Here is a 27,253-nt window from a genome sequence, read left to right on the forward strand (position 1 = left end):
TATTTCATCTCCTTTGTGGTCTTGGCTTTTCTTTGGCAAAATGTGAGTTCCTTTTCTTTAAGACCTGGGGAAGCATTGGACATATGTCACCAGTAAACTACAAAGTGTGTGGGGAAATTAGCTAAGTAGACAGAACCACTTTACTGCTGAGAATAGAGTGGTCTCTGCTCCTTCTCGGCTACAGACAGGAAAGAGAAACAAGAATGTTGCAGAAGTCACTGACCTTTTGAAACTAAGCTGTTATATTGCTTTAATGGAACAAATTCAGGTAAACGGATTCATATACCTGGTCATGGTATTAAGAGATTAAATGTAATTTTTCCCTCTCCCAAGTTTCATAGTACTTTTGAAATAAACTGTGGAGTGAAGCCTAAAGAAACAGCAGTAACTGTGAATCCACTATGAGATATTCTGAGTGGCATCTTAAGGATGCAGGGTGTGAATAGACTATCAGAGTTTATCCCATCATAAATCCAGAAAATCCTGTGGACAGAGAGACAAAATTATACATGCTTATGATGAATGTCTGGTTTATGAAACTTACATGTGAAGGTGTAAAATATCTCCTATTAGAGATCTAAATTAAAATGTTTACTAGGTTTTTAAAATGCATTAAAATTCAAAGTTGTAAATTTATATTAAGAATATCACATTTATCTGCTGTGACCCCACTAAAACAGATGTACTGATTCCAAAGTATTTTCAGTCAAGCCTTGGGTACATGTACAGCTTGTGTATTTATTTGTATCCACTGCTGTATATTCCATATTTAGTCCTATTTTAATTATGAACGTGGAGATTTCAGTTATATCAGGACATGTCAGCTCTAGGACTGCAGAAAGAATGGTTGTGGCAATGCTTAACTCTTCCCTCTGCACGTGTGTATTGCACACCAGTCTTTATGTCTATTAGCCCATGTGCATTCGTAATCAATACCATTGCCTCATCAAACTCTTCTATACTTTTATGTACACACATATGTTTAGAGGTATTTTAGAGGTACTCTTAGAGGTATTTTAAAGATAAATTTTGGTCCTGGCAATCAGACTACAACAATACAAATGATAGACTTGGCTTCACATTTGAAATGTTACCCTATTATGAGGCAAACATGCCAATAAACAAAAGATAGAAGAATCTTACCACTTATTTTCTCTGTCTTCAAAGACTTCACCTTTCAGGCTGAAATTTACAATGCTGGCTTTTATATTTCATTATTATTTTACTTCTGCATCTTCACTAAGAGCCATATCCTCCTTAAATTTCCCAAGTTTTTTTCCTTTCGTTGACAGACAGTTGCTAATCACATGTATAATACCCTGAGCAAATTTCAGGCCATAGGGGGATAGGATAGCTTCCTGCATATTTTACCCTCTTCCATCCTTATTTTTTTCAGTTTCTGTGACTGTTTGCTTGCATTTATGAATGAATGCTATGGTGTGTATTAGCTATGTTAAGAAGAGGGATCATGTGAATGTTAAGCCTTTAAACATAAATGGTGAATTTTAACTGAGGCTTTCAAATTCACACATGTAAAGACAACAATTACTGCTTCCTCTGCCCACTTTGAAGCTCCCAGCAAAGAATCTGCTGAGCCCACAGAGTCAAATATTATTTATATCAATCCTGGGCAGGTATTTTGCATTTGCCTGGCAGATAGGATAGGGCAGCATCTCTCCTCTGAATACTGCGTTGGGCTCTGCTGGTGAGCACTGGGGTATCAGAGACTTTAGCTATTACAGCAGTGACAAGAGAGCTCCAGGGAGATTCTTTTGAGAAGAATCATCCACTCCTGAAGCTGGATTCCAAATTTTCAAGTTTGGCATACGGATTTTAATCTCTGAGTTGCCTTAACAGAAAGCAAATTCCATAACTTCCTCTGCAAGGTCTGTTTGACTTTGCTGGAGGAAGAACGCTTGTTCAAAGCCAGCCCAGCAATCATCATTCATCACCCTGTCAGTCACAGCAGATATCAAGGTGCCTTCAACAAACGTTCTGTAGTGTAACCCCTGGGTTGGTTATTAGTGTTTCCCACAAAGTTCCAGTACTCAGAGGACATTTTTGAACTTTATGGGATTTATATTAACTCATAGCAATCTTTGCAAGTTGCCAGAAGGTGTAAAGAAACAAATGATTAACTGAATTCTTCTTAGTAATTTAGAAATATTGATGAGTGCTGGTTCAAGTTGTTGCTACCAGCAGTGTATTGCCTGCAATGCTCGACTCCTGATAAGAAGGAAGTCTTCTGAACTCAACACAATCTTACTTTTCCTTTTTCCATATTTTAATGTGGAAAACACTTTTGGTGTTGTATCTCTGATAAATTCATTTTCAGCAGCTGCTGAAATATTTAAATCCTGCCAAAGAGAGTCATAAGCTGTGGAGTCCTGTGTCTAAAGCAGATGCAGTAGTGTCTTCAAAACTTATTGTAAACAAAGCAATAATTCTCTCTAATAACAAAAAAGTATTTTAATTCATATCTGAAACCATATGAATTAGCTTCAGGACCAGTTAATAGGATGTCATAATGGGTATGTAAGTTACCTTTAACTAGATTTAGTCTTATTTTGTGCTATGAAGAGAAGTTGGAAAACATTTAGACTTTGTTCAAACACTGTCTGGTATATAAATCAGGAAAAAGTACCTATCTGATAACGACAGTACCACATGCAGTTTTCCCAGAGAAGGCTGTTTACTTAAGGCCTGAAGCAAGGGTCAGTTTGAAGAAAACTTGACAAGGATGATTTCTTACTTACCTTAACTCCCAGACAAAGCACAATACTAATAATGATGAGTGGGTGCATTCCAAGCATTTCACTCACCTGAAATACCACAGAGCAATTTACATATGTTTGTTTTTTGCTCTCACCATAGTATTACACAGCTAGCTGAAATTTCAAAAGAAATCCAAGAAATAAAGCATTCAGATCTCAGAGAGCTATTGAACTGCCTGAACTCTGCTCATTCATCCACAGCAATGCTGGTTTTCTTCTGAGGGCCTGTGCTTAGGAATGGGAGGACCACACTCCTGTCGCTTCCTTGCATCACTCCACTCTCTCAAATATTGTCACATACATGGGGCACTTTATGGAACTATAAATGACATTCCTTTCTTCTTCTTACCTAGAAAGGCTCTGCAAATCCCTTAGAGCAATTTTGCTCTTTAATCCATCCCACTTTTTTCCCAAGATCTAAACCCTCATGTTCCTCTGCCTTTTGCAACCTTCATTTAGCTCTGTGAATGTCTGAGGAATATGTGAGGCTCTTTCCCCTCTGCTGACTGAGAGACACCAACACAGAACTGACTACTCCACTGTAGCCTCATCACTGGCCAGAGAGTGATTTTCCTCTGATACCTGGCCCTGATCAGTACATGATATTGGGAACTAATACCCATTCATTCTCTCTGTGCCCTGTTAGTTCTGAACTACAAATACAAAGGTCAGTGTTTCCTGGTCAGCCTTTTCATGGATAATTAAAATAGCTAACAAATAAAAGGGACCTTTACTTAGCTCTAGAAAATATTTTCCTAAGTGTTTTGGGTTGAAGCAAAGTCTTTTCCCTTGCTTGTACAGCTCTCTAATCAGGATCACATACTCATCCAAATCACTGAAGTACCATCATTGCCAGATCTGGCCTTACTGCATTTTTCTGCCATATGTTCTAAAGAAGACAGTTCTACATCATAAGTTTAAACCTTTGTCCTGTAGATGGACAAGCAGCCTAAGAGGGTATTAGTTTGCTTTTGGGAAGGAACAAAGATTATTTGATGTCCCTAACTCATCTCTTGTCCCATTAAGGCAGAAAGGTTCAGGATTTTAATGTACTCTGCTTTTCAGTATGTGTTTTTTTTCCCACATGAGATGCTAAAATCTTTCCATGGATATTAAACATTTTTATATGGCAAGCTCATGCGTCCATCTGACTCACCCTCTGCTTTTGAGCTGTGGGTCAGTTTTTCCATGATGTCTTTTGAAAGTTGGAGGTATCAGTTGAGTAAACCAGAGCAGGCAGTTTCCTGTAATCATCTATGCCATCATCTGTGCTGGATCATGGCAGAATCTGATCAATAGAAGAGTATTTAAATATGTTAGAGCCTGAATCTGATATTCTACATGTTTAACTGCATAAACAGATCAATGGGACGGGATTGATCTCCATTGATATTTGGCAGTTTTCAAATACAATTAAACCACATTTGGAGTATTGAAAGCACTTGAAATAAACAACTGGGCACTATTTATAATTTAAAAAGCTACTCAAAAATTTAATAGATCAAGTGGTTGTTTCAACAATGCCAGTGTCAAGGGAAAACTTGAAATCCATATGCTGTATATAAATAGCAAACTGAAATTGATGGCAAACTGAAGTTCAATGTGTTCTTTAGCACATATTACTATACACAAATACATCTGTATTTATGAGATAAGGATATGCAATTAAATTGTCATTAACAGATATAGATGAATGATTATGCCCGAGCAGAAATTGAGACTGGAATTATTGGACATGCTGTTGATGAAATGGCAACCATACCTTTCTCATATCCCTAAAACAGTGGAATTCAAGAGCTACCCAGCCAGTTCTTGGTTTTGCTGATCCCTGTTGGCCATGTTCTCCTTGTGTCTGACAGTTCCCTGGATTCCCTGTATACATCTCCATTGCTCCTTCTGAGAGCCTGGCACCATCATGTGTTTAAGCTACCACCAAAACTTGTTTGCTCAGTCTGGGAATGCCCCTGAGGTTCCTTTGAGGGTAATGTCATTGTCACCACAAAGGCACATCAGGCTGCTTAAAGGCTGCTCAGAGTTTTGGACTCGTTGGCATGCACAATACTGGTGGTCATAAAGAGAACCAGTGTCCACAATTTTCAAGACTGGCCAGTTCAAGAGAAACATACCAAAGCTGACCAGAAGAACAGTCATTTGGGAAATGAGATGTATTTGCCATTCTGGTCTCCCTCTGGGCAGTTTTACACAGCAACACCGGTGCAGTTGTAATAGAATCTGTTGAGGTAGCTGAGGTCCTAGTCCAGAATATACAAGGTGATTAGAAGGGTTACTTTTTAGAGAATTCTTTGCAAAGAAAGGCTTATGGTTCAAATCAATTTGAAATACATAAAGGAAACATGGATCTTTAAGACTACTCTCAGCTATAAACTCAGAGCACTGCTGTAAACCCCAGGTTCTGTAAAGACATAGACTTGATTCATTACAAGGACACTGAATGTCAGCTCAGCAGTACATTTACCAGACACCTCCAGTGTGGGCATGGGGAAATGTAATTTTGCACTTTTACTGACAACATTCTGAAACACAGCTAAACAGTATCAATGTGATTTTTCTTTCACAGGCATTTTGAAAACAATTCCCTATGTTTTTACTAAGGTCCTTATCCTGAAAAGTTAGGAAAGTAATTTCCATGTGTACCCTTTGCTTGATCCAGTGCCAATGTAAAAAATCAAGGCTTTACTGGTGATATGGGTCATGAAGAGGAAAATATAGCAAGTTCCTTTTGCACAGGTACTGCTTTAACAGCATGAAGACAGTAGGGCTTCCCAGTACAGGTCTGTCAAAGTTGGGACACTGCAATCCTTGACTCTTCAAACCTTCCCAAATCCCTCCCAGCTTCAGGAGGGCCCTGAATGTGCATAGGAGTGTGCATCCTTCTCCTGAAAGTACACACATATCATTCCTAAGGGAACTGCTTTTCCTGTTAATGATATCAGCAATGCTTTCACCTGAGTGGCTCTTGCAGGGTGAGGTTCAGAGGTTATATTCAATATTCAACTCTGCATTGTTCCAATGGCCATGGTACATTCTGGTTCCAATCTGTGCTGCACAGAGCAGCTCAGTGAAAACTGTATAGCAGAAATACTTTGGCTTTTTACCTGAAGAGACATGGTGATGACTTATAGTACACCCTGAACAATTTTTCTTCTCTGTGCTTTATCTGGACCAATAAATGCTTATGCGTCTGGATGCAGGAAGAGCTGTTTGTTCTCCTCAGCTGACAACCCATTAAAAAGAAAATAAAGTAAACATATCAGAATTAGTCCCCTAAAGCTTCCATCAAGCCTTCTGCCATGAGCACTTTGCTGCTGTTTTTGTTTTTTTCCATTGCCAGCTTTTGGCACTCAGGGGCAATCTGTCTTTGGGATAGAGAATAGAATCACTCTCCTTCCCCAGGATGTATGATCCAAGAGCTAAAAATAGAGGCTATCCAGAACGATATGAGAGGGCTGCATATCAAATAAGTAGCCAAAATTGTTGAAAAAAATCTTCTTGTGGTGTCAAGAAGTACAATACCCTTAAGAAAAATTACAAAACCTTACAGGAAGCAATTAGGAGATAACTAATTAAAAGTTATTTTCTTACCCCTTGCAGTAGTGGTCAGTTTAAATACTGAACCTGTGGCAGTTTCTGAGAGGAAATACCTGAATTTTGATTATATGCCCTGAAAAGAGCATTTAAGTTTTCTTGTTCACCATCAGAAGGTAAAGAAGAAAGAATCATCACCAGGACAAAAAAAAAAAAAAAAAAAAAAAAAAAAAAAAAAAATAATCCACAAGGTGCTATTTCACCTGATTTTTTCTATAAGGACTGTCAAGCACTGGTCTTTAGGACCTACTGGAAATGCAAACTCTAACAGCTTTCAGGCAAGCCCTTGTTTTCAGCTGATCATTACCAGTTCTGACCTTTTAAATCTTCTGCTGCTAAGGGAGAATCTGGTCTTTACAGAAATCTGTTCTGTATTCCATTCATAGACAATGGAGAACTTAACTATATTTACTGGTATTTAACATATGGAGCATATTTGCCTGGAAGGTAGATGAAATCTCCTGCATTTAAGATCAAATCAATTTGAATTTAAGGTCACATTTGCAGAAGTCAATGTTCCGTAAAATCAAAGAAGAGCTTAATTCAACTATTTTTTCTCTGTCAGTCAACTGTGTAGTTTCACCCAGTGGAGCTGTGCAAGCCTTCCTCCTGCAAGGAATCCTTGCACACACAAACATTCAGACACGAAGCTTCAGCAGGACTTGGATCTTCCTCACCTGAGTGGAGCTGGGAGTGTTCAGGTCCAAGACAAGCTTCCTGTTGGTAACTCTCGCACCCACAAATAGTGTCAGTCATACTGCTAAGACTCCTCAGGCAAGTATCTTACCTTCTTAAAGGGAGCCTCTCAGGACCAAACCTCTTTTCTTCTGATGAGATGTATCCAATTTGGCACATCTAATTCATGTGCTTCCAGGACTAAATAGAGAAAATAGGCTGATGTGATTTCAAGGTGAAAGTGTGTGTATCTTCATTCATAAGCAAGTGCTGCTACTTCAAAGGGGAAGAGATTTGCAGGAATCAATGATCTGCAATATCTTTTTGCTTAAAGTGTAATTGCCATCCAAGAGCAATGAGGGATTTTGCTGCTGCAGAGGTCTGGGAAACACAAGCCCAAAATGCAACTTTCTGGTTGGGAGATTTCTAATATTGGAACATTGTCTTTGAATACTACTAACCCACAGCCTTTTCCCCTGGAAATTTAAACAGCAGAGGAGAGAATAGGAGCTGTCGTTGATTTCTCCTGCTTTCCCTAAGAATATCTGATACAGCAGGTCTGAAAATGGCATTTATGTTCTTAATAAAAAGATTTTTGTCTTTATTTTTAAATGAAAATATTGATTACTTAGCCTTGATGAAATAATGAATACAGTCAAACAGCAGTGAAAAAAAAAAGAAAAAACAGTATTAATTGCTCCCTTGTGGTATAAAAGATTATTTTATTTAATATTTTAACATAATGGAAACAACAGGAGAAAAATTGTGCATAAAAGTGGGGGACATTCAGAAATGCTTATTTAATGGATTTTTAATTTACATTATTCACCGTCCACCTGGGATGGTCAATTGAAATACATCTAGCAGTATTCTCTTCTGATGAAAATTTGTCACCTATTTAGCCAATGAGTTTGAATGATAAAATAGAAGAGGAAAAACTATTATCACAAAGTTCAGGAAAAGTTAATAGAGGTCTTTCTGGTTGCTGTTATTTAGACTTAGGTAAATACATGGCAAACTGTAAATGTCTCTATATCATGTTGCTTTGTTGTTGAGACTTTTTACTAGATAAAATAACTTTTTATATAAGGGAAACCCCTATTTGAATACATTTTGGTAAGATGTCTTAATAAACATTTGGAAAATATCTTGATATCTTCAATTAATATTTGAAGGAAATAAAGTAATGAGAAATTTTGAAAGGAAAGGGGGAGGGATTTCTTTTCCTGTATGATATGCCATGTATTTGTAAACATTTCCAAGCCAAGCCTTCTTCATTGCTGGGTGTGCCATATCTTTCACAAAAGGATTCCCCTTCTATTCACAGGAGCCATTCTTAAGCTGGCATTTGTAAGAAATCTTCTCTCTTGTTGCTGAGTTGACAATCCACTCCTCCCTTATCTGTGGCTGCTGGGATTTGAGTCTCTGCTCCCATGCAGACTCTCAGGACAAAATTCACCTCTGATGTAAATGTGCTCAGTTCCATTGAAGTTTCTTTCTTTTGCACCAAGGCTTAATTTGATCCTCGATGTTCAGATCACTAAGCTATCCCCTCTGGCCTAGCAATTCTCCCATTGAAAAATTACTTTCTGACTGTAAATGCCAATAGTCTTTTTACTCTGGAAGCTGAAGTAGTAAGAGCATATAAGGGTTTCATGAAGTGCTTCACATGTGAGCAGACAGCCCATTGCATCCTGGAAGTGTCCCTTACCCTTCAAATGAAGAAAAGGAAGTCTGGGTGAATGAAAGATTACTGTATTTTTGTGACTGCTCCATCAAAACCAAAAGAGTTTGGGCCTTTAGAGATGAGGAGGATCATTGTAACTCATTTCCCTACAGGACTCATTCAGCTCTGAATCAACAGAGCTTGTAGCCCTCTGACATATAGATCGACCTGAGGGGGAAGAGAGAAAGAAGGATGTAATTGTGCCAATTAATCTGGAAAGGCATCTGAGAGAACAATGTCTTTAAAGAAAGCCTGGCAATGATCTTGGTTTGATTAGAGTAAATCTAGAGCAGTGTCACTGAAATAAAAATATCATCCTGTACTTGCTGGTTATAACCTGGATCAGAATTTGGCCTGGAATTGATGTTCATCTTGGACTAGCATCTCTCAAAGGAGAATATAGATGGTTGTAATTAATACCAAATATTAAATAAAATAGCAAATATTTTCTACTCCCTAGTTAGAAAACCCAATGAAGTCATAAGATTGTTCTACTAATTTTGCATTTTGCTACAAAACCCACAATTTATTTTTAACAGGGATTTTGTGTCATGCTTATCAGAAATGGAACCAGAATTGGTGATACCTACAGATCTGAGTAATAGGTTTATCCTAAGACCTGTTATATTCCACAGAAGGGTCAGAATATCAGGAAACCTTGGTAATATCTTGAAAGAAGACACTGACCCATCTATAATTTTGATGTATTTTACATTAAAATTTTAGCAAAACTGGGAAATCATAAAAATGTAGGGAAGAAGTACATTTTTCCCAGGAAGTGGAGGCATTTGTGCATCCTAGGGTGCACTACAGCTAGAAGTAATAGGATCTGTCCTGTGCTGCTCCCTTTGTCCATGTCCCCTGTCCTGAGGCAGAAGCAGAGCCAGCCTGTTTGCTGGCTCCTGCCATAAGAGGAGCTGCCAGCCAAGGAGAAATGTGAAGAATCCAGCCTTTGTGTGTACCTGCACACTGAGGAATGCCTCTTCTAGTCCCTCTTCCTGATGCAAGATTTACTGGGCATATTGGGAGACACACTGACAGAAAGGCCACTGTTAACACATAATTTAAATAATCCCTGATTAACTAGTGAAATTATAATTTTAGGAAGTATCGAGTGAATTGGAAAGTGTGGAGTTCCGCTGAAACATGATATTGATTTGATGCCTTTTAATTTGTTAGAGATTGTAACTAGCAATCCTATTCACCTATTTACTCTTCCCAAGTTATTTATTATTGACCAGAAATAGGTCTGGATGAGAGCTGTTAATACAGAAGAGCCAGGATCTGCCCAGACCTGAACAGGCGAATAAATGGTTGGAGGTGAGCCTAAAACAGATCTGAGTTGTACTCAAGGCTGTTTAGTTCCATGTTTTCAAGCCTCTCCATTCCCTAATTTGCACGTTGCTGTCTCTTGGAATAGCCTCCACATCTATAATTGTTAATGTAAAATGTAAATCAGCACACAATGTCTTAGCCTAAGCCCCTAGACACATCCAACACTCTGGCAGCAATTTCCATGGATGGAAATGTTAGAAAAAGAAGGCAGAGCAACTAGCTTTTTTTTTCCTTTCACTTCTTTTGAAATGGTAGTAAGCTTCTCAATCAGAGATTATGCTCTGCTGTAGTGAAAAGTTTTGTGAGTCCTAGCTTTTTGGATGCCTTTGGCATGATCACTTGCATGGGTTCAATTGCTTCGTTGGCAAGCATTTTAACACAAAGTGCTGTAATCAAAATTTTCCCTTCTCAGCATTGAGGATTTGTTCTAGCTGTCCAAATCAAATCCTGCTGGAATGGTACAAGTCTTTTTAGACTCACTGGCTGCTGCCATTGTTTCTCTGATTCTGCCAGACACAATGAGACATTAGGTCTGGATTTTAATCCACCTCTTTTCTTAGGAAGATGCAGTTGGGAGACTTAAGATCTGGTCCTGTAACTTCTGTTTCACATGAGCAATCTCACTGCAGATTAAAGACTAATCATAGAAGGATTTGGAGGATTGGGCCCTTTGATTTCTCTTCATGTTAAGGCTCCTTTATCTGGATCATCCCGTTGATTATCCTTCTCCTTCTCCATATGCCTTTTGCATATGGCTTTACAAGTAATTAGAAGGAAATAAGATTTTCTGACTTTAACTTAATCAGTAACATGTGTACTTTGAAAAGTTACATTTTTACATGACAGAGAATGCATCATCCAAAAGCAAATATCTCCAAGGTATTTGGACTCGCTTCTAACTGACAGCCGGACGTTATCACAACTGTGTGGCTGCTCTTTGTTCTGGCTCACAGACACTGTGAATGTTTGATAAATGTTACCTTTTTAATTCTTGATAACATTATGAAAATGTTAAGAAATGTTAGAGCAGATAACCTTCCTAGACCAAATAGCAGCATTAACCATGTGAAGTTAATAACTGACTACAGGACATTTACTTAATTTACCTTTAAAAAAAGTTTTGCTCACACTACTCAAACTTTCCCTTCATTTTTATCTCCTTTTCTCCAAGGCCACAGATAAGATTTTTCTCTTACTTACTTGCAGGTCAGCTTTCCATGACACTCAGGTCTGCCTACAACCAAAACCAAATATTTATGGGTATGTGGGTATGAAACACCATAATGATAAATGTATGATAATACACCAGAATGAAAGATTTCAAGACAATAATGTTTGCTGTCTGAGCTGGACATTTACTTAGTCTGTGTAGACAGGAGCAGGTACTTTGATATAAATCAGATGAAGTGTTTTTGAATGAATAAGTCTATACTGTGAAGTATGACTTCAGGGATCAGGACATACGGGCACACAGGTGTCATTTTGCAATGAAAGCTGCTAATGCTTTCTGTGCATGTCTAAAAACACTTTGTTTCAAGGTTGTGCTTCTGAGGATATAGCTCTGCAGGTTTCTTTTAAAGAATGAAGTGCTAAATAATGGATTAAAGGCTAAAAAAGGATTTGAAAGGTCTTCACCATATTTTTAGCACATTTCAGTTTTACTTTTTACTCCTTAGACACACACTTCCAGACTGTATTTAAATTTGAAGCATGTCATGACATTGCACATTCTTAGAATGATCAGATAGACTTGGAAGATTTAATATTTAACCTTCATCAATTGTTACACACAGCTCCTCACCTAAGTAAGCAGATGCTTGATTTGAAGTATTTAGGAGTCATACTAGTTTTATTCTTAAACATTTTGTCAAATCAAGGACACAGTGGACTTTCATGCAATTCACACTAAGTCCTTCAGAAAATATAAATATATGCTTTGTTTTATGCAGTTTAGTCAAGAATGCAACTACCAGAGTGTTAAAATCAGATGGTTTTGCCTTCTGAAAACCCAAGTAGAAAGTCTCTTCCTTCACTTTTGCCATTAATAAGAACATAAATAAGGTCTTTTCTCTGACTACCTCTCCCAAGAATTCTCATGGGAATCTGGCAGCCAAAGCACAAGTATCACTTGTGTTGAGTGGAAACGGGGGCTTCTCTAAAAGAAACTGTTGACAAAGATATGTCAGGAAAAGCTATACTTTAAAGTGACCACAGTCTGCTGCTGTAATTTCTATATGTATATATAATAATCATATAATAGTTTACACCGTCCTACATAATGATACTACTTCAGACACATTTGGACGGGGTAGTTTGAGGGCATGGATCGAGCACAACCAAGGAAAATCACTTATTATTCATCTGTGCACTCTACCAAACAGTGCTTAACTGGTGCTAAATACCTAGAGGCTAGTTTGCTGATACCTTTCTTCAAGGACCCCAACTCATTTGATGATCTGATGTCACTGGTTTTGCTCTTGGATCCCATATAAGTTCCTAGGAATGTATAACCTACTCCATTTTCAAAGGTAAAACCCAATTACATCCAGCTGCAGATGTTAAGGCAACTGGTTAATATGAATGTTCTTTCAGGATTTAGCAGTAGGAACAGGAGCAAAGTCCAGAATCATCAACAAAAACTCTGGGAGATGGATTAGCCCTAATTTTCTTCTTTGTTCCCTTTCTATCTTAAGACAAACCTTATTGCACTAATTTTTCAGCTTGTTCTGTAAGCCCACTGCCATTTGTGAAGCATGGTATGAATGACATCATCTCTCTTTAAATTTTGTGAAGCTCAAAGTACAACAGAGATGGAAGAGCAGAGATGATTATTATTTCATGTTCTAAAAATTATTTACCCTCAGTTACCACAGGGTTTGAAGGATTCTGTCACATTTACATTTCTTCAATGAATTAAAATTAGTGTTGGTATGTATTCTCATTTCCAGTGTTGCAGCCCTTAACTTTTGCAGCTGTAGTTTCTTGATTTTTACTTGACAACATTGAAAATTCAGCCTGAAACATGAAACTATTTCCTTTTGTTTACAGAGTTCTGATTTACCTTGTATATACTATTATGGTATCACTGAAGATGTGCTTAACTGTGGTGACCTGTTACATCTGTTGAAGTGAACATCAAAAGACCATTTAATCACTTGTAATGGTTTTTTTCCTTGCCTAGGCCTGTGTTTTGTAAGGGTAGAGTTCTGCTAATGCACGATTCTGCCGGGAAGCTTCCCAAGGTGGGGCACAAGAGATGCTAAGTGGCAGAAGGAGGATGAGCAGAAGCCATTAACATTTCCCCAGCAAGGTCAAATTTGATGTTTCCTTTGTTTGTAGTATCCAAATTAAGAAGATGCTTCTCTGCTCTGAGTGTTGCCTCTACATAAACATACTCCTGGGTAATCTCAGGCTGGTCACTTCTCCTCACCATTAGCCACCCATTAACAAGCTGATTGAAAAGAGCCCAGCACAGCTTACACAAAGCGCTGACTATTTTCCAGGAAGACCAAATTTCTCATCAGATTCATCAACACTTCAGACTATCAATAAACAAAAAAAACCCCATTCTCGTTCTGAAAGGCTATGATCACAGGAGAAACCTTTGCGTTCTTTCTTATATTTTTTTTATTGAAAACATGTTGGGGGGAAAAAAAGGTGTTATCTTGCTCTTTTTTTTTTTCCCCTGAAGCCAGTATTACCAGCCATTTTACTTGTACTTTACTATTATTATCTAGGTGATGGCTGTGACATGTTGATCATATATGGCAGTGAGAAAATTGATTTCCCTCAACAGAAATGCTTCCAATTTTCCCTGAGCCATAATTTTATGTCCACAACAAAATAAAAGGGTCATTTTCCTTAAGATGAGGGAATTGAAATCTTTGATAAAAGCCATAGTAAATGTTGTACTTTTGATTGCGGAAACTGCAGTTTTCACAAACATCTGCCAGTCTGCTCTGTGTGTATATGTGTTTCTGGGTGAGAAAAGGAGAGAGAAAGGAGGCAAAAAGAAGCTTTTGGAAAGACTGAAGTTGCTTTAAGAAGTTCTGCAAATCTGCAAATTTTTCCTGGAGACAACTGTTTGTTTGCTCTGGGAAAATTTAGGACTCTATTTCTAGCTTTCAGTCAGGCTTCTCCTTTTCCAAAAATTACTCTAGGTAAAGCCACACTTCACAATCACCTGTTCCTATGTATGACTGCCTAATTTTCTTGTGTGACTTTGAAAAATAGGTTTGGGAATTATTTATATAACTAAACTTGCAAAAATTTACATTTCTTAAGAGACTACAATCACAGGAGACCCCTGTCCCAAAAAAAAAAAAAAAAAAAAAAGAGCTTTTTTTTGTCCCTTAAAAAGGATCTATGGTTTGGTGGTTTTTTTTGGTTTTTGGTACTTTTTTCTGTGGATTTTTTGGGGGTTTTTTTGGTTTGGTTGGGTTGGGTTTTTTGGAGGGTTTTGTTTGCTTGTTTATTTGTTTGTTGTTTTGTTGGGGTTCTGGTTTTGTTGTTTTGTTGGTTTTTTTGAAAGAGGATCTCTTTTACCCTTAAACAATCCTGTAGCTATGTTTATTAAATTATCACTTCAGGGAAAATGCAGAAACTATTGTCTAATTAGAAAATCTACTTAAGGCTTATTCTTCTGTTTGAAAATTATTTAAATATATAATTGACATTTTTAAAATGTTTGTTTTGTTTTGACTCTCTACAATAGCAAGTATGGAAGGTCTGGAAGGTTGACCGGCAATCCACAAGCAGAGTTTTTCTTTTAAATTGCTTTTGTTCAATAGTCAGAAAGAAATCTATGCTGAATCCTTGAATATTCAAGAAATCTTGAAAACTGACCTTTTGGTACTTTTCTGCATTGATCTTTTATGTCCACAGTCCCAAGCGTGAGTGTAATGCATGTGATAATATCTCACTGGAAGTTTTTGCCTCTATCAAACTACACTCTTTGATATCTCACTTCTACAAGATGAAAGACTCCCATAATTGGCCTCATCTCAGTTTGGTTTGTGGAGTGGCCAGGGAATTGTGCCCAATCAAAGTTATGTTTCCAGAATTTACAGTGAAAGAGGCAAGGAGCTAGAGAAAAAGCATGAACAGTTTTTTCCCTAAGAGTCTGATCTAAGTTTGGTACCTGAAGACAGACATAAAGAATGGCTGTTATTTTGACAGAAATAAAGTGTCAGGTAAATAAGAAGTTTTCTCTTTTATTAAAGTGAGACAGAGTTTACTCAGTTTGATGGCTTGATGGTTTTTCCTTGGTTGCACTTCTTCATATATGGCTTTTTTCCTGACTTTGCTTATAAATAGGGAAATGTTACAGGAACTCAGCACTTAAGGAATATGCGAGTGCAAAGTTAAATTAAGATGCTGAGATGATGTTAACAGCAAAATAGAGTAGTGATTTAGAAGTGCCTTGCATGTTATGTATATATTGTTCACAACATCCAGAAGATGTGCATTTGACAGAAGAGATAATCTTGTGATCTCTTTTCTTATTTCATCTGTACTCAAGAGAGGAGAGAGATGGAGGTCAGTTCAGATGCCTGGGTTCTGATTGTTTCACCAGGGACATAAACAGGAGGCAGAAAGTCATGAAACAAGGATAATGTTGAAAAAAAAAATCACAAAAGCTTTTTCTGAAACAGTAGTTTTCCCGAAGCCAAGAAAGGCAATTCTTCCCTTTTTACTTGGAAGGTATTTTTTTATTAATACCATAATTATAAAACCATCATTTTAATATTTGTTTTTCACTTCAGAGTATTAGATTGCAGCAAAAAGAAGGCCATGCCTTTTGCACAACTGATATTGGAAGGGCTTTAGTTATAAGCGGAATTTTGCATTTTGTGTCCTCTCCATGGTATAGGAGAGAATAGATTGGACAAATTTTCTGAGGTTACTGCTGATTTTGGGGTTTTTTTAATTGAGGTACAGCACACAAGTTCCACTGTGCATGATATTCACAGGCAGAACTAATGTCAAGGGAAGTACACCTTGAGAACAAAAGGACTTCTGCACTTTGCTTAGAAGTGTTGGAAAAAAGGCACGCACAAAAGTGGAAAGAACACACACAATAAAAAGTAAGATCTACTTTCTGGTGGAGTGAGTGAGAGGTAGATGGATTTATTATGACATTATGTCTCATCAGATAGAACCAGCTCTGTAACATAAAAAGAACTTGAGAGACAGAAGCAGATGCTAGAATGGGGCTTTTCTTTTTCCTCCTAGAATAGACACACTTCTGTGCTCTCATCTTTAATATTGATTCAGAGAATAGTATAAGAATGAAAAAAGTTTGGCTCTGAGGTGACATTGATACCAGGAGTGACATTATTGGTGCTTTTTGCTGTCCTCTCTGAGCAAAAGGAGGAACTCAAACACTGAAATTCCTGGACAGCCAATACCTGGTTTGATCTTGGAGACTGACAACCAACCATGTTTTACATGCACTGTATTTTGCAAACCTTTGTAAAGTGTTTGGAATTTGGAATTGGGGTTTATGGAACACTGGGGGCCATCATTCACTACAGCTGAGAGTAGGTGATGGGAAATGGGATAGCAAAGAGGAGCTGTGTCTGCTGGGATGCTGAAATGACAAGAAAAAAAGTACCTGGGAGCTAGATGTGCTTGGAAATCTTAGGGTAGGTTATGCATCATACACCCTCCCTGTGCTCCTATTCCCAGAACTTCTCAAGGGAGGCTCTTCAGCATCTTGTATGGCTGTGTAAATGCAAAACCACTTTGGGGCAGTATGTAGCATTGTGCAGTTGTTCTCAGGACTGAGTAGGGCAGGTTCTACCAGGAGCTGCATCTGAGCAATTCTGTTCAGAGAGCTCACCCACCAGTAACTGAGAAAGGAACCTGCACCATCTCAGGTATGCAAATCAATAAACATGTTTGTGATCCACTTGGCCTCTGGCTCTTTAACAGAACATTTCCACATGAAACAATTTCTTCAAGATTTTTCAAAAAGACAGGAAATGCAGTTGTTAAAGTGCAGCTCTTCAGGGTTCCTTGGAGTGCTGGGGACTACTCAGCTTCACCCAGCAGGCAGATTTTAAAGAAAAAAACCTGATGAATATGTACCTTATTAAATAATAACATTACTATTGCATATTCCTAATTCTCAAATAAATCATCTTAAATCACCTAGATTCCAGGTTTGTCTGACCAAATTACAACAGCTCTTACAGGAGGAAAATTTCAAGCAGCAAATGTTTTTCAAAAGGCATTGTTTCTTTGAATAAAACTGAGATATAAATAACTGGTATTCATAGTCAAAGTAGGACAAAATGCATTGAAAAGAAAGACTGAATTGAAAGGGTAAGAAACTGACATTCTGGAAAAGTAAAAAACATTTTGATAAATGCTCATGCAAAAAATGCTTGTGAAAGTGCTGCTTTACTATACTTGAGTGCACATTCTATACTATGTCTGTAAAGAAAGGTGAAAATATTTGCCATTGTCATCCTTAATATTTGCTTGTTATTTTCCTTAGGGAATCTGCATTCTCTAATTATTGATTGTTTCTATTAGACTAGGGTTATTTGTCCTTCCTTCTCCCTTCCTTTGTATTTCCCTGGATCTCTACAGATTTAGAATTTGTTAGATCCTAATTTTTTTCTCTCAGATACTTTTTTCATTATCAAAAATGCTATTTCTTAAGGATCTAATCCACACCTACATGGTGATAATTTGAGAATCCCATGAGGAGACATGGATGATGCTGCCTTACAAACATCTGCAGATATTTTCAGGTTTTCAAGAATGGTAGAAAATCAAGTCCGGGAAGTTCAAACACAGAATATGCAAAACTAAGACCCACCCAACAGGGTTGCTTATGAAAATTTGAGTCTGACTAAAATATAGATCATCCAAGCCAGAATCAAGGAACAAAACTGTTCCTATTTGATGCTCAGCTCTTCCAGATGTATTTCCTAGTGGGCAGTTTGCCCGTACAGGATAGTGTTACAAAAACATATTTCTCTTAGCAGCCAAGTGAATCAGGGAAACAAGATACATTGGCAAATGAGAGACAAGTCACAAGGCAGACAAGAGCTGCCCTGAGCAATGGTGGGGAGGTGGTTGGCACAGCCAAGGTAAGAATCAAGAGACACCTGAGAAAACATTTGAATTACTGGAACAAAGTTTATTCCAGATCCCTTCCAGGGGTGTCCTTTGCTGCAGAAGGGTGCTGCATGTCTGACACAGGTCCAGCGCAGAACTTGCATTACTCACCCATATTAAATCCATGTAAATGAGTTCTTACCATATCTGGGAGGTTACTAAGCCTTGTCTGCTGATGGAGCAGAGTAATTGGGACACAGTGGAGGAGACACTTGAACTCCATAGCAGTAACAATGTAGCCGTCTTTGTATCCCGCCAGAATATTGCAGACTCTATACTCTTTCTATTTTAAATAGTGCAGAATTTGGTACCTTTTATAAGAATAAGGCTTCATTTCTTTCATGATTTTTAATAGATTTCTCCATGTTTCTCCTCAGTCTCCTCATCCAGATATATCTCATAATCTTGTAACATGAGATTTGGTGAATACTACTTCATACTTATACTATAGACTGCAGATAGAGATGAAGCAATTTGGGCTAGTAAAATGTTAAATTATTGCTTAAGGAGCACAGACTGGTGGTCCCACCATCAGGGATATAGGTACAAAGTCTCACTCAAGAGACAAGTCTAATTTACTTACTCTGCAACATATTAGAAAAGAAATTCCTAAATTTACAGTTGGAGGTTGGAACCAAACAGACAATTCCAAAGCTCAAGCAGAGTCCTCTACCTTTCCTTTTTAATGGGTAACAGGCCTCAGTGACTATTATTAGAAGTGATTTGGCACTTCAACATGCAATAGGCATAGAGTGAGATTTTTCAAAACCATTACACATCTAATTTACATTGACTGAAAATCCCATGAGACACCTAAATACCTCTGGACAACCTTACTGTGCCAATTCATAAATCACTTATCTTCCTATTTCTCACATTGAGCAAACTCCTGATTTTTACTATGTGAATCATAATGAATTCTTGTTCCCTTGATTAGGATGGCAAGGTTACATGTAAACAATTTCCAGCTATTATGGGAAACCTTTCCAAGAAATGCTTTCTTCTTTGTTTTTTGGGGTTTTTTTTGAATATTGGTTGCAGTTCTCCGCAGTCACCCTGCTGCTGAGCATGCGGATCAGATTCAGACCAGGGCAGTGTGATGCAACAAGCTGAATTTCTTGACTGACCTTCAGCCTTCCCCCTCCGTGGAGATATACAGCTTTCTGTTCTAAGTGAAAGTCAGCAACAGGGGCCAACTGAAATGTAATTCTTTTCACTCTTTTGCAGAAGCAACAAAAAGGTTGCTTCTGTAGATGAGAAATTCTCTTGCTCATCTCTACTGGAGACTGAATTGTTTATTGTATTGACTGCCCATCATTGTGGGCTGGGTTTTAACAGATATGACAATTTATCTGTATCAAGGCTGGGGGGTGGGATGCTGTTGTGATACATTAAATACCTTTGCAATCTTTTTTTTTTTTCTTTCTGTCTTTCTTTCTCTCTCTCTTTTTTTTAAGCACTAAATCTCAGCATGACTATATCCTGCAGTGGAAAATTACTACCATTCAGAAATGTGCCTTGCTGCATTACGGTTGTATATTTGAAGACTCAAAGCTCTATCTGCAGTACAAAGGCAGGTTCAACAAATGACTTAGCATCTTTGGTCCTTTATCACAACACTTTATGCCAGCATTTTCTGCTTGGTACGAGTCAAGGTACATTTGCACCTTGTACATGTGTACGTTTGTGAAAAGAGTATTTTTTGCTCTTTATTTTATATAATATTTATGCATCTGCATTGAAATGTCATCGTTAATATCCATCTGAAATTGTTTCTAGTAGGATCAGAATCACTCCATGAATGAATGAATATTTTTACAGCACCAGATGACAAAATTTGCAAATCTTTTTATCAAAATGATTGCATGAGAAGATATTTTAAAATGAGGCATTATTTTTAGACCACATTCAGAGAGACACTCCTTGTCAGCTCTGTGTGTAAGATACAGAAGGCAAGAGGATCCTGCTACACCTACCTTTTGGGGGGGTTGATTTTTAAGAATTTTTCTTTCAATATGCACTTGGATCCACATTAGAAGCAGTCAGAGGCTTTTAAGGGGAGAAAATCTCAGGACAGTGTACAGAATCAGAGCCAGGGTCGTGACCTTGACTATTGATCCAGCCTCTCTTATTTCCACAGCTTGCTGAGGCTTGTTCTTCCAACCTGCTGGTGTACATTAGAGCAGAAATCCATAACATGGCCATGTTCATCCAAGCACAGGAAGAAACTAAATTAAATGTTAAAAAACAATCTGAGGCTGGAGTTGGAGACAATTCATCATGATCCTAGACGTCAGGCAGGTAGGATGACCAAGAGTTCCTCAGCCAATAGACCCCAAACAGAATATGGAGGGTCCTCACTGCCTCATTTGTCAGGTACAGAGCAGATACTCGGAAAAACACTGAGGGAAAAAAAGTATACTGAAGGTCAGCGTTTTAATTCCCAACCATGCACAAATATTCATCTTTTGGAATGCAACCTGTAATTGAGGTTTAGGGGAGAAAGGGAGGGTGATAAAAAAAAAATCTGACATTAATAAATTAGCAGTCAAAACTAGAAGAAAATAAAATTTAGCATGGAAGTAGCATAGTAAAAACTGAGTTCTAACAATTTCTTACCCAACTGAGTTCTTACAACTCTGAAACAAGGTTTAGGAGAAGAATTTGACTACAGACTCGAGTAACCTATTAAAATCAGCCGTCTTGTCTCTTTCACTTTCAAAGGTTATGTCTGTGGACTGCTAACCTTCCTTCTTGACAAAAAGGTTTTATAGCTGTATGATCTGTGGGACATAGAATGGAGAATAAAAGAGAGACTGTGTAGGCTGTTTGAACTTTTTAGAAACTTCTCTTCTTCTCAAACTGTTGTTATTTGTACTGGACATAGAACACATCCCTTAAGTACTCACCCAAAACATGTGACCTAAAGAATCCATCTCAGCTGGCAATATTTTCTTCTGGGAGCTACAGAACATACACACCTTGACAATACTGTGCAAATACTGTGCTGATTGAAAATATTCACAAATCCCAGTATAGTCTGTATGGGTACCATTCAAAATTACCTGGCTGGAGAGAAAGTAGAACTTGCCAATTTTGTGAACATGAATTAAATTTCCTATTGTGGTTGAATGGTGTTCTCTCTCGAAGCACGGATAAGCAGGTGTCTGAGCTGAAAATACTCTTCTGCCCTTTAATTTTATTCCTAAGTTATGTTACACTATTTGTGCGTTATCAGCACGTGCTGTTAAACCTCATCATGCTGAATGCCAATCTGATGAAACATAATAAGACATAACACAGTTTGACAGCTAATATTTAAAGAAGAAATCTTATCTCTCACTATCTAAATAGCAAGGGGCTCCCATTCAGACACTTAGAGATTCTTAGTGGATATCTTGAGAGAACAGCTAACCTGAGCTTTCTCAGAATGGCTCCCCAATATAGCCAGCAGCTTTGTACGTGTGTAAGCTAAAAACACAATGCACTCTCACAGATTGGTGAATTCACACTGAACAATTCCTGAACTTCCTTTTTAATCTGAAGTGCTCTAAGCATCACTATGCAGGAAATAAGGGTGAACTGATGGAATTTTGTTCCCTATATCTCTCTTACCAAATACTCTGCAATATCCAAATGAGATGATGTATTTTAAAAAGCCAATGAAAAATGAGATAATTCCCAGCTAAACAATGTGGGAAAGATGTGGCCTATCAAGTATAGGAGTTTAATGAACATAAAGTCCTGCCTGCTGTACATCACAAATTCCCCTGCTTTCTTGTCTGGCTCTTTTCAGTTAGCCCAGGGTGATTAGAATTTCCTTTTCCTGCATTATTATTACTTTCCATTCACACAGGCTTAAGAGAGTACTTGAACATCTATATATTGGTAGAAGATCTGTACTCTACTCATAATGATTTATACTTTGCCATCTTTTTCAAGTGTCTGGATTCTTACTTTCATCCAATATTGGCCTGATTTTTACCACCAAAAACTAACTTAGATTTAATACTGTTAACTCACAGTAATTTCAAAATAAAGGAAAAATATGGATACTTATGAATAAATATTGGAGCAAAAATACTGTATGCTGAGCACTTGATATAAAAACATCTCAGCTTTAATTCTTTGGAAAATTTGACTTGAATATATCTGAGTTTCATTATAGCTTTCTAAATTGTAAAAGCTTTGAAATTATTCAGGTTGAAAGGAATTTCACTACTAGTGAAAAGATCCATCTGCTTCCCAAAACTTTTTTTTTCTTTTCTAAAAATTCAGGATCACCTTTGTATCTGGAAAAATCAAGCTGATTTTGTGTGTACAACTGCTGGCACTGAATTGCAGAAATCCCATGACCAAGACTCCCATGATCTCTGTCTAGATGATGAGTTGTGTGCAGCCAGAACCCCACTCTGAGAAAGACGAGGTCAGCACACAACTCCTGATAATTCCTCCTGCCCTCACCTGTGCACACGCCTGTCCTTGCCAGCTCCCACACAAGTACCAGCATCAGCTAGACCTGAATCCTCTGAAAGAGCTGAAACAAAATGCAAAGCCTTTCTCAGTTTGTCCAGGTAGGAACTGTTCTCATGGCAGTTCTGTAGCATTCTAACAAAAGGGCCCTTCCCAATTGTGCTAATAATGCTCCATGGCTCTTCCCTGGAAACCTTACTCATGACAATATTTAACTTTCTAGCTTCCTAATAATCAAATAACCACACCAGCAGGGTACAGAATATGCTTTCAGGAATTTCAGGCAAGTTTTGTCAAATTCAGCAACAATGAAATATTAATTTCACATAACACATTAGCAGCTTGACTCTACATACATGTTTGTGTTGTGTTAATGATTTAGTGTGTTTCAATGAGCAGAAAGAGACAAAATGAAGGAGAAATTTGTCAGAAGTTATGGCTCTGAGAATCCACTTAATAGCATGACCTAATAAACTTTTTTTTTTTTTTTTTTTTAAATCAGGAACACTTGCTTCTGAGAAACTTAATGTTATATAGCAGCCCTAGACAGTCTTGGGAGACAAAAACAGCAATGGTGCATAGGCAGCCATTTTGCACTGATTCTGCAGTCACTGTTAAATCTCATAAATCTACATTTTAGTGCCTGAATCTAGTGTTTCCTGCACCTTAATACAGAAGATTTTACGAAGTTGTCTATGCAGTTTTAGGGTACCTTCATCTATGTGTGCTTTCCTTAGACTGAATGTGATCCTATATATTGTTTCACCCTGAAAGAAGAAAATAATACATGAATGTAACATGCATAAACAGGCATTGTTTAGCTAAATGTAAGCTGAACTAGGCTGTATCTTCTACTGCATCACATACACCCTTGAATATTGTTATTTGACCACATAGATTTCTGAAATGCCATTTAAAAAATCCCCTTTCATGTGGAATTGGTATTCTTTTATACCCAGTTAACATCTTAAAAATAGATTAGAAAATAGTTTTCTGATACAGTAGTTAGAATGAGAATCTCTGAGGATATGTAATTTTCATTGTTTGCTTAACTTAGCTGTGAAATTTGACCCACCTTTTTATTGCACTTGAGCCCACACTTCCTCTTCAAAACACATCAGTGCAGTTCCCCACTGCTTAGGTAATAGACAAGAGTGTGGCTGATAATTTGCTTCACTGGAGTCCTTGTCTTTTATTTCTTGCATGAAGGAAAGTGGCATCAGTATTTAGATATGCAGCAATAGAAACAGAACAGAGTTTAAAAGTAAGAACTTAATTCATTCTGGTGTCTTTATGGACTGTAATTCAGTATAACTCAATAATGTTCTGCAGTGAAAAAAGTACCATCAAAAGTAAAGTTTTAATCTTTTTTAATAGTACTGCACAGTTACAATTGTCTTTTTTTTTAAGACATCGCAGAGGACTTAAAGGACTATGACAGATAAATGCAGTCTTTAAAGCTACTCATGCATTCTTAATGGACAGCCTGTTAATTTGAGGTCTAGGTCAAGAATTTGAATGCCATTTACTAAACACCTCTTTGTCAACAAAAGCTAGTTTTCCCTTAGGGTAAATTGTAACTCATTAATTGTAATTAAATTAAACATATGCGACAACTAGAAAACCCAGGGTGCATTCTGTGAGGAACATCATCCTAGCAGTCCATGGCTGTGTGCTGGCATGTTCAGGGGTTCTGCAAGTGAGGACAGAATATGTCTTTAGCTAAATAACACATTGAATAAAGAGGGCAAGTAGTAAATATCTTACCCAATTAATTTTTTTTCCATTAGATAGTAAATATTAAAAAATGTTAACATTAAATATCATTTGGGGGTTTTTGCAAGTTTAAGCCAATAGACATGATATTCAAGATATTTTGCATCCTGTAAATCAGCCATAAGAAAACATAATTTTGAGCTTGTATTTATGTTTATGACAGCAATTAAACTGTCTTAACAGCAGAGACCTTTGTGTTTGGAAGCTCTGTATAATCCATCCTCACATTTTAAATTAAATCAGTTTGGTTGTCAAAGATGAGTCCCTAATGGGCAATGGTCCACATCACAAAGCCATCAGGTAATTGCCACTATTTGGCATATTTGGCAGCTCCTATTAGGCGAGGCCCAGGCCTGAGCTGGGACGCTGAAGCATATATCACTGCAGATTGGAGACAACAAAACAAAGGTTGGGATGAAAAAGTTAAACTGGTTTGGACATGGCATTTTTTGGTCAAAGTGAGGACGCAGATTTTATCCAAGAGATTTAGAGGCTTTTGACACTTTTCTGCATGGTGAAGATTGCTCTTTTGGTCTAAACTGAAGCAATTGTCTTTAAGGGGTTTTAGCATTTTAATTTTTACAAAAACTATTATTTTCCAAATCATTAGTCATAATTATTATAAATTCTTTAAATTCTTCACATACGTTTGGGAGAAAGAATATTTTTATTAGAATGTTTAGTCTGCTTTCATGTGAAAAAATATAGTTGGCTGAAAAACAGTGCACTGAAGTCTGATCCACGAGGAGAGAGAGAGCACCGGTGCATGCAGATGCTGCCACTGCATTTGTGATCTGAACAGTAAGTGGCTAACTTGAAGACTGAGGACATACAGAAACAGTAGATAACTGACCTTGTGTTTTTGTTGAGCTGAGATGTATGCTTATAAAAATTCAGTTAACATGCTCTCTGCAGTTTCCTAGCTGCAACTCTGTTGGGAGCAAGTCTCTATTTAAAACACGTGTGTTGTTTAGCATTGCTATTTGTATCAAAATCCCCGCTGTGAATAGTCAAGTGACAAATATTAAAGTGGGGAACCATGTATAAACAGGAGTACTAGGCCCCTTTGAATGCGTTTGGAAAATGTTAAATGGAGTGTAGGTGGAAGATCTACCTCGTGGAGGGCAAGGTATACCTCATCTCTTTCCTATGTTATTTACTCAGGAGAAACATAACAACATGTTATTATTAAATGTCCTGGTATTGCAGGTGCATGAGCGCTACATAAAAACTAATCCATGAACTCCTGCATCTAAAGGTTCATTCACATTACTGACTATACAACCCAAGGATCTCTCTCACCTTTGTCATGGATCAAGTCATGAGGTGAAGAGCATCTCAGCAGCAGCAAACACCCCATGGTCAGCAGGTTCTGACTCAGAGAGGCAGTTTCACTAACAGATGGCCAGCACTGTGAAAAGTTTGAATCTCTCCCTGCTGTACAAAATGCAAACTACTGTGCAACTGATGTGATTACATGAGAAATGCAAGCTCCCAAAGAAGGCTGCAAAGCAGAGGGAGACAGGAAGATAAGTATCAGGTTTGCTTCCTTCACTGGCACTAGAAACACAATCCTGAGAAGAAGCCATTTCCTGGGAGCTAAGCAAGCCTTGATGTGAATGCTGGCTCTGTCGCAACTTACTCCTGAGGACTGGGAGTTAGTATAAACCTATAGAGCATAGGGAGTTCCTTTTTCCCAATTCAAAATACAATGTAGCAATGCTCAGATAATACTGGAGTAATGAAGGGAAGGAATTATTGTGTCACTTGACAAAGATTTGTCCAACTTCCATTCAGCTCCTTTAATAGAATTGGGCATTAATCCTTGCTTCTTCCTATCTTCTCTTTTCTGTTTACTTCTTTTGAAGAGCCTTCCGTATAAAAACTTTCTGAGAAATCACTGTTTAAGCTAAGAAAGTCTCTGTTTCACAAATAGCAGAATGGAAGCTGGGTGGGGTTATAGGCACACTGGTTTCAACCACAACCTGTGAGGTTCTGTGCTGTGCCCTAGCCGTGATAAGCTCTTCTTTCCCTTTCTCTGTTGGTGACCATTGTGCTGTCAGCTCGTCTCTCTCCTGCCTGATGCAGTGTGTTTGTGAGACTGAGTGATGATCAGGAGGTGGCATACCTGTTTTTCTTTCCAAGGTGTTGTACACATCACTCAATGTGAGGAGTACACTCCTGCTTGCTTTGTCCCCTGGGGGGTTTTCCTATCTCGTTTACTGCATATGAAAAGAAATTGCTTTCTGAGTCCTGACATTCATACATCCAGTCACCTCCCATCCTGCTACCAAAACCTGAGAGAGAATGGCCTCTCCCTCCACTGGCTTGTTAAATTTTCTATCTAAATTCATAACTGGGAAACTGTGACTGGGAATTTGTTAGGTGCAACATGTAGTGTGAGGCTTTGCCATGACACTTGGCTTTGGAAGTCAGATATGTGTAAAAGATGCTCCTCATATCTCAGCAAGTACCACTCCTCTGTAGGCTTGCTGAATTTAGCAGGTTATGGCATTTTCTGACCATGGATAGACACAGTCTTGAAGCTGCCGAGCCATTTTCCCAAACCTCAAGGTTTACACTCACATTTGCACTGTGGCCATGGTCCTTGACCACAGCTCCTTACCTACCCAGGTGGCCATAGGCCACTCCACAATGTTGACCTTTGTTACTGAAAATGACCTTTATTCATTCAGTTGGGACACATTACAGAATTTGGGGTTTTAATCCCCTTGGCTCTGTTTTTATTGAAGTT

General features: G+C 37.9%; 1 protein-coding gene across 4 annotated transcripts in view; it reads left to right on the plus strand.

Annotated features, from left to right (window-relative positions):
* The window catches only part of WDR72 (WD repeat domain 72), a 337,194-nt gene that overhangs the window by 109,942 nt on the left and 199,999 nt on the right, over positions 1-27,253 (plus strand). For all 4 annotated transcript variants that reach the window (XM_064388824.1, XM_064388826.1, XM_064388823.1 and 1 more), the window contains one exon: positions 20,390-20,550. The gene's annotated coding sequence lies outside the window, so the exon portion shown is untranslated. The remainder of the gene's footprint in view (positions 1-20,389; positions 20,551-27,253) is intronic.

The sequence above is a fragment of the Passer domesticus genome, chromosome 14 (assembly GCF_036417665.1).
Source record: "Passer domesticus isolate bPasDom1 chromosome 14, bPasDom1.hap1, whole genome shotgun sequence".
NCBI classification, from domain to species: domain Eukaryota; kingdom Metazoa; phylum Chordata; class Aves; order Passeriformes; family Passeridae; genus Passer; species Passer domesticus.